Here is a 9,355-nt window from a genome sequence, read left to right on the forward strand (position 1 = left end):
TCAGAAGAGACACACACCGAGAGAGACAGACGGATTCACCTTCAGAGCAACTTCCAGTGAGGGAGGACAGCTACAGGAGGGACTACTGCCACTTCGACCTGTTGCTGCTCCACGATGTACAGGAGCTTTAGAGAAACATGAGTTGAAGTGAAAGTATAACTTCCAGTTCCAGGGAACTTTCTCGATGAGGGAGTGGTGCCACAACTGACTGAGTGACTCACTTCCAGTTTGAGCTGTCTGGTGAGTTTTCAGCTTCACTCAAGAGAGAAAATGTCTTCCAGAACTGAGGAGGATTTCCCCTGTTCCATCTGCCATGACATCTTTAAAGATCCTGTCCTCCTGTCATGTAGCCACAGCTTCTGCAAAGCCTGCCTGCAGAGCTGGTGGACAGAAAGACTAATACATGAATGTCCAATTTGTAAGAGAAGGAACCACCAACCATCTTCAAAAAAGGAACCACCTCGTAACTTGGTGTTAAAGAACCTGTGTGAGGCTTTCTTACTGGACAGAGATCAGAGAGCTTCAGCAGGATCTGAGCTTCTCTGCAGTCTGCACTCTGAGAAACTCAAGCTCTTCTGTCTGGACCATCAGCAGCCAGTGTGTGTTGTCTGTCTGCATTCAGAAACACACACCAAACACAGAATCAGACCCATCGATGAAGCTGCACGGCTTCACAAGGAGGAACTTCAGGAATCACTGGAGCCCGTACAGGAGAAACTGGAGTACTTGAATGAAGTTAAAGGAAATTGTGAGCAAGCAGCAGAACACATTAAGGTCCAGGCCCGAGACACAGAGAGACAAATTAAGGAGGAGTTTAAGAAGCTTCAACAGTTTCTACAAGAGGACGAGGAGGCCAGGATCACTGCACTGAGGGAGGAAGAGGAGCAGAAAAGTCAGACGATGAAGGAGAAGATTGAGGGTCTGAGCAGAGAGATAACAGCTCTTTCAGACACAGTCAGAGCCATAGAGAAGAAGCTGAGAGCTGAAGATGTCCCATTCCTGCAGAAGCTGCAAGGCTACATTAGAATTAGTCCAGCGCCCCCTGCCGGAGGTTCCACAGCTGGTCTCAGGAGCTCTGATAGACGAGGCCAAACACCTGGGCAACATGAGCTTCACAGTCTGGTACAAGATGAAAGAGATGGTCTCCTACAATCCTGTGATTCTGGACCCAAACACTGCCCATCCAGAACTCATCCTGTCTGAAGATCTGACTAGTGTGAAATGGGGAGAGAGACAGAATCTTCCTGAAAACCCAGAGAGGTTTGACATGTGCTGGTCTGCCCTGGGCTCTGAGGGCTTTAACTCAGGTACTCACAGCTGGGACGTTGAGGTTGGAGACAATACACACTGGTATCTGGGTGTGTTCGCAGAGTCTGAGCAGAGGAAGGGAGCATTATGGTCTGGGACATGGACAATAGAGTTAGCTCATGGAAAATACAGAGCATTCGCCCCGTTAGATCGATTCACTGTTCTCGCAGTTAAGAAGAAGCTCCAGAAGATCAGAGTGCATCTGGACTGGAACAATGGAAAACTGTCATTCTTTGATTCTGATACTAACACACACATACACACCTTCACACACACCTTCACTGACAGGTTGTTTCCATACTTTAGCCCTGTACTTGCTCTGAAGATTTTGCCAATGAAGGTCTCTGTAACTGTGGCCCAGCACAGTTAGAGATGATGATGATCTGCAGACTCTCTGGAAGTTCTCATGAGAGCCATTACAGACTTAATCAGTGGCTGAAGACTATCTAAAAGACTGAGCTCAAAGAGCTCAGCCTGTCATTGTGGCAGTGGAAGCTGTTGTAGGCTACTGTCAGAAGACTTTGGTTTTAGTGTGTACTCGGTTTCCCATGATCCTCTACTCCATTTGACCCCTTACCTGCCGCTCCACCTCACTGCCCAGCTGTGTAAGTGGCAGCCACCGGGGCTGAAAAATGAAACCAACGTGGATGTGCCAAAAGCTGCAGTTCCTCAAATGGCCATTTGAGGCTAGCTGCAAAAGTGAGACAATCCCCATCGACCTCATGTTAAAATCAGACTCAAGCTTGGCCTCATGGCACCAAGGCCAGATCTACCATATGGGCAACCTGGGCAGGTGCCCAGGGGCCCTCAGTATGAAGGGGCTCGTGTCGGGCTCCACAGAACTATGACACAAATCTAAAACCAATCAGGGCAAAATGGTTTCCAAGAAGATTAAGTCTCATGATTGAGTGTCATTGGATGCCTGTGGGCAAGTGGTGCCAAGGGGCGCGGGAAGTGGGGGTGCTTGTGGTGCTGCAGCACCCTCTGGTGTTTTGTGTAATGTCAATTAAAAAAAATATATATGTATGATTAAAATGTGTTTTATATGTTTTATACTGCGATATTTAGGGTTTAGTTGAAGACTATGAACAAAGCAATGAGGGTGGAGATGTTATTTTTGATGTTTGGTTTATAATAGTAAGAAAAGAAAATATAATACTAAATAAGTTCAGTGTGTCTGCCTGTGTTGCTGTTGGTTGTAGTGTAAAATGACCTAAAGGGAGAGCAGGTGGTGACATGAAAGTGAGTGAGAAAAGGAGAAAATACTGAATAATAACATCATAACTGTATAATCCTAATGTTAATTTAAAATGAGATATTCCTCTAAATATGGCTCAAAAACATCCAAACGTCTAAAAAACTAAAAATTTTCTGCCGGGGGCTGCCAGAAAAAGAGAGTCCCTTCCTTGCAGCACCCCCTACTTAAAAACAGTTCCAGTGTCGCTGATGGTGACTGGTCAGCCATTCATTTTCCCATAGACATTTTGTAATGCTGTATATATATATATATATATATATATATATATATATATATATATACACACATGAAGTGTTCATTTGCAAAAACAGGTATCTCCGTTTGGATTTTTTATCATTTTATTTTATATATTGATGTATTTATACTGTAATTAATTTATTATTGGGACATTTTTATTGTCAATCATAACTAAAACATATTCATCTGATAATTTTCACATAAATCACCTCAATAATGTTTTCTCTGTGCACTCCAGGGAGTATCAAACAGATGTTTGTTCATTTTAAGAATGGCGTTTACCTGTTTTTGCAAATGAACTCTTCATATATATATATATATATATATATATATATATATATATATATATATATATATATATATATATATATATATATATATATAGAGTTTTTAGTTATTCAGTTTGGGACCGGGTTTGATCTACACTATATAGTGTAGTATTGCAAGAAATCTGAGTAGCCGAAAACAATGCCACAAAGAAAAAGAACCCCACCAATTTGTGTTCTCACCATTTTCCAAATCAAACTTGTACCTTTTTTGTTGGTTATTTGAGGCACTTCCTGTACAGGTACACAATCCCACTAATGTATTCTTCCTCCTGCACATCTCGCATGTCTGATATATTTCTCATATATCTGTCCGTCTCCTTGGCCTCGACACGCGTCCACAGTCCCTCCTCCTCCATCAGCTGAAACTCCTTCTCCAGATCAGCCTTGAACTGGCATGTGGTCGCCACCATGTGGCCACCTCTCGTCATGCATACCAAGCCTCCTGGAGAGAATTAGACACATCAATACTTTTGTCCTTGTAGAGAATGTTGTTCACAGGATTTAGAGAGAACAAACTTATACTCATACTCTGGAAGTGATTTGTGCGACATGTAACACGCTTTATGTAACACCTAACTAACTGAGGAAGCATTGGATGTTGACTTGAACAAATGGAAAAAGCACAAATTCATTGCAACAATATCACATCCGAGCAGTGCTCTATATAGTACAAAGCCAGCGGAAACAGGTGGGGAAATGAAGACCTGCGCCTTGAATCCTCGTGACATGAAGCACACAGTCCGTTGAAACTAATAAGGAAGCATCTCCCTAAGCTTATTATTGTTCTGTCCAAGACAAAGCTGGAAGAACTTCCACGAGGTCACAAGTTTCGACATGGCATTCTTGGATTCAATAATCACCGTGTCTGATTCGTCCTTTGTTGGAGATTCAACTTCTGGGATTTGTATCCATCCTCCTTGTGTTCTTTTGTTTTGGGATCATGCACCAGCTATTAGATATTACATTTAAACACATCAGGGAGGAGTTGTGTTATGGTGTTCTGTTATTGGACTTCTGTGCTATAGTCATGGATTGGCCATAACAAACGCCATGTTCGAGCATAAGGATGCTCATAAGTTTACATGGAGACAGAGTACCTTAGGCTAAAGGACAATCATTGATTTTGTTATTGTCTCATCTGACCTGAGGCCGCATGTCTTGGACACTCGGGTGAAGAGAGGGACAGAGCTGTGGGAGCGATATTGCGTTTGCTTTATCGCATCGTTGAAAGTAGAGCTGAGCCAGAAGGCAAAGCTCTAAATCTCCTGGTCACCCTTCATCCCAACCCTCAGCTATGGTCATGAAATATGGGTCATGACCAACAGGACGGGATTTCGGATACAAGTTGGGTTTCCTCAGGAGAGTGGTTGTCATCTGCCTTAGGGATAAGGTGAGAACTTAAGCTTGGTCAACCCATGATGAGAGACTCAGACTAGAGCTCCTCCTTGAATAGAAGGGAGCCGGTTGAGGTGGTTCGGGCATCTAGTAAGGATGCCCCATACCTTCGTGACTCAGCTTCGGATAAGCGGTTGAAGATGGATGAATGGATTGATGGAGGATGAAGTAAAAAAAAAACATTATGATATTGTGATACAGGGCTTAAAATCCGGCGCGGGATTGTGAGATTTGCGCATCTTTTTGGAAATTCCCGCATAATTTCAATTTATAAAGGGGGAGTAATCCCGCAATGGTTTACGCCAGGGGTTTCAAAATCACGGCCCGCCACGCCACTTCATATCAAGTTATAGTGAAATCAGGCCCGCACCTCTCCTCGTTGTAAAACACAGAGCGCGCTCCCGAGGCGTGTGGACGAGGCGCTGCCGAGCCGCACTTCACACCAGGGTTGCCAGATACATTTTCATAGATGTGCAGTTGCTTGGGCGGTTTTATGTGCATTTTGGCCGGTTTTGAACTCTTTGTGCTGGAAACCGTCAGCAGTATCTGGCAACACGGCTTCACACTCCAGGCCAGCGGCCTGCTAATCACCTGCATTAGCAGGTGATTCAGTTCACCCGAGTGAAAAACCAAGTGGAAAGAAAAACATTTGCAGCTAAAATGTTGTCTTTTGTTGAGAAGTGTCGCTGTCAAAAGGCAAAAGAAAGGTTGATGACGAGCACAGACAGTTTCAGGAGAAGTGGGAGAGTAATTATTTTTTCGTCGAGTTCAAAGGGAATGCCGCCTGCCCCATTTGCAAAGAGAAAATCGCTGTAGCCTACTAAAATAATATAACCTGAAGCGAATAAGAATAAGAGAATAAGCAGGGATGCAAACTAGTCACCTTTAGGTAACAGGGAGTCACCTTTTCATCCAAAAATAGGGCACTTAAAGGAACACTCCGCCCATTTTCAACCAGCTTTGTATCATTAGAACATCAGTAGTATATCAGAAAACTGTAAACGGTTTTCAAGTCTGTCATTTAATTTGACAGTTATTGAGTGTTAAAGTGTGGACCAGTGACATCACTGGTCCACACTAACTCAAATTAATAACTCATTAACTCAAATCAACTCTCAATAACTGTCAAACTATTCATCATTCATCTAGTTTGACAGTTATTGAGAGTTGATTTGAGTTAATGAGTTATTAATTTGAGTTAGTGTGGACCAGTGATGTCACTGGTCCACACTTTAACACTCAATAACTGTCAAATTAAATGACAGACTTGAAAACAGTTTACAGTTTTCTGATATACTACTGATGTTCTAATGATACAAAGCTGGTTGAAAATGGGCAGAGTGTTCCTTTAAGTGAATGATTTTGTGTCTGCCCTGGTATCCCTCACCTTTTTAACTATCCATGACTTTGCATCCCTGAATAAGAGTTTAATAATTACTGTCTTTTGTCATTGTGTTTTTTCTGGAGACTAATGCCTGGTTCAGACTACACGAATTCAGCCCGATATTAGACCGATTTGGTCGTGCGCGACAGATTTTCAGCGTCGGGCCCGAATATGACCGTCGGGGACGACGATCGGCCGTCTTCACCTCTTGTAGTGTGACATAATCAAAGACCAGCGTCGGGACCAGTCGGGACGTCTAGGACGCCTCACGACGCCCTGACGAAAAGACTGGCATGTCAGTCTTTTGGACATGGTTTCGCCTAGTGTGACACCCCGGAAGACAGGTATCAGGTCCTGGGGAGACCGCTCCCCGCTTATAGTTTTCATTTGCAGGTTAAACAACATGTCACTTCGCTGACAAGGCCTGAATTTTACAATATGTTTTGAAATAAATGTTTAAAAATCGATTGTGTGTTAAAAGCTTGTGTTACGTTTTCATTGGCGTTAATACACTTATAATTAATTTCAATGTCCGCAATTCAGTTGGTTGATGAAATCGATTTGTGGTGTGGGAGATTCCAGCTGTCAAAAGAAGAGAAAAGACTTGCTCCTGGCCAATCCCGGCGCTTGACTGCTGCGTAGGCGGGCACAGGTGGTTTTTGCGTAACCTATGTGCGATTCGAAATAACGCCTCCCCGCTCGATACAGATTTCGCCCGCTCCGCTCCGCTCAAAAGAATAAAAGACATAAAAAGGCCAGGGTGTTTTAATTTGCGTTTAAACGCCTGGGCAATGGGCATTGCTCACTACAAATAACATGGGCTCAGAAGAGTCGGCTGCATGCTCGTTTCTCTTCCTTCTCATCTCGCAGCAGCGGGCAAGAAAATAGTGGGCGTGCACATGAAGTAAGCCAAGTCTTATTCGAGGCTGGAGCGGACATCACAGTGCATCACAGTAGAGGCTGTCACTCATCCAAATAACGTTAATTCTACAAGGGATATATATAGCACCTGGATTACATATATGTTTCACATAGGGTTGTGTTTGGATTTCAATATTTTATTTTGTCCAATATTGAAATGTTCTACAATTGCATGTAGTGCTAACATAAACATTATTTCTATCTACCACTTTAGCCTATTTAGGCTGATTTGGTTGCTATTTCTTGTCAATGTATTGCATGCTGGGAGATTTCGTTCACAGGTCCGCCTCCCCGACGACCTGTGAACTCGCTGACGACTGCAGACGACGTGATGACGGTGGCATACGATGCTCTGTGTTAAGTGAGAATAAACTTGTAGTGTGGCCAGTCTCCCGACCAAGACATGTCACGAATTTATGGCAGTATGATGGCCTCGTCTGACATGGTGACATCGTGAACGACAAAAAATATCGTGTAGTCTGATCCTGGCATAAGCAGCCATAGGCTTTCGGTTGTATTAAAGCCTTTATTTTTTGTATTGAGTGATACACTTTACTAAAACACTCATATCATATTATAATACCCCAGGTGTGCATAAACTACAGGTTAAGTAAAGACAAAAATGTGAAATTATTATTGGGTATCGTATCTGTTATCGGACAGGAGAAGCAGATATTTACCAGTTATCGTATCGGCTGAAAAAATCCCCCCCAAAGTCTATAAATCCCCCCTATCTGAAGAACATAAGGGGGGAATTCCCCCCCAGTTTGCAAAGTGAATTTTAAGCCCTGTGATATAACATGATTCTATTGCAATATTTCATTGCCATATATTTGCTGGCCTTATGTACAAGTTCAACCCACAACTAAATGGAACATGTTCATGCCCGTTCTCTGGTGGTTGTTGAAAGGCATTCTTGGAAATGCAGGAGATCACTAACTGAAGTAGAAGACAAGGCAGGGCGTGGGAATGTGGATTCACAGAAAAGGTAGCCTTACAAAACATAATCACTAAATCACTTCTGGAATGTATTGAAGACAGTATTGTGTTATGTATTGATCACAGACTGGACATGTCCTATAATGGGTGTCGTATGCTCTAGAACTATACCTCTGTAGCTTTTATAGCATTTATGGGTGTCATTAATGTTGACATCAAATCTGAACTTGAGTCACGTCTAACACTGAAACATTTTTTTTCACTGACATCAGAATAGTACCAGTCTTAGTTACCTGGTTTGGTGGCATGGCAGAGCTCCCTGACAATGCTGACCGGTACGAAGCCAACACCCAAAGCACCGACCATCATCACCACATCAAACATGTCTGAAGCAGAATAGGAGGAAAACAAGAGTTTGACCAAAAGAAAAGAAAAAATCAGATGTTTCCGGTTTCCTCCATCATAGCCTGTAATGTAATGATATGACATAGAGGAAGCTGAACATCTACTGTACCAGCCTGTGAGAGTTGATATGAGTCTACTGTACCATCCTGTGAGAGTTGATATGAGTCTACTGTACCAGTCTGTGAGAGTTGATATGAGTCTACTGTACCATCCTGTGAGAGTTGATATGAGTCTACTGTACCATCCTGTGAGAGTTGATATGACTCTACTGTGCCAGTCTGTGAGAGTTGATATGAGTCTACTGTACCAGCCTGTGAGAGTTGATATGAGTCTACTGTACCAGTCTGTGAGAGTTGATATGAGTCTACTGTACCAGTCTGTGAGAGTTGATATGAGTCTACTGTACCATCCTGTGAGAGTTGATATGAGTCTACTGTACCAGTCTGTGAGAGTTGATATGAGTCTACTGTACCAGTCTGCGAGAGTTGATATGAGTCTACTGTACCATCCTGTGAGTTGATATGAGTCTACTGTACCATCCTGTGAGAGTTGATATGAGTCTACTGTACCATCCTGTGAGTTGATATGAGTCTACTGTACCATCCTGTGAGAGTTGATATGAGTCTACTGTACCATCCTGTGAGAGTTGATATGAGTCTACTGTACCATCCTGTGAGAGTTGATATGAGTCTACTGTACCAGTCTGTGAGAGTTGATATGAGTCTACTGTACCATCCTGTGAGAGTTGATATGAGTCTACTGTACCATCCTGTGAGAGTTGATATGACTCTACTGTACCAGTCTGTGAGAGTTGATATGAGTCTACTGTGCCAGTCTGTGAGAGTTGATATGAGTCTACTGTACCAGCCTGTGAGAGTTGATATGAGTCTACTGTACCATCCTGTGAGAGTTGATATGAGTCTACTGTACCAGTCTGTGAGAGTTGATATGAGTCTACTGTACCATCCTGTGAGAGTTGATATGAGTCTACTGTACCATCCTGTGAGAGTTGATATGAGTCTACTGTACCATCCTGTGAGAGTTGATATGAGTCCACTGCACAAGTCTGTGAGAGTTGAAATGACTCTGTAGTCTACCAGTGACACGCCCGGCCGCGGGAACATAGCCTAATTATGTTGTCCCTCCTGGCTGCGTGTAGAGACCCGTCCGGCCGCTCAG

The 9,355-nt window shown here is 43.1% G+C and overlaps 1 pseudogene across 1 annotated transcript; it reads left to right on the top strand.

The window, feature by feature from the left end:
• The first annotated feature begins 270 nt into the window (after nt 1–270).
• LOC310792254 (E3 ubiquitin-protein ligase TRIM39-like) lies at nt 271–1,678 on the top strand (annotated as a pseudogene). Its single transcript has one exon. The product of its transcript is annotated as an E3 ubiquitin-protein ligase TRIM39-like (transcript).
• Nucleotides 1,679–9,355: the final 7,677 nt, after the last annotated feature.

This window comes from Poromitra crassiceps, assembly GCF_964638095.1.
Source record: "Poromitra crassiceps genome assembly, chromosome: 17".
In the NCBI taxonomy this organism is placed as follows: Eukaryota; Metazoa; Chordata; class Actinopteri; order Beryciformes; family Melamphaidae; genus Poromitra; species Poromitra crassiceps.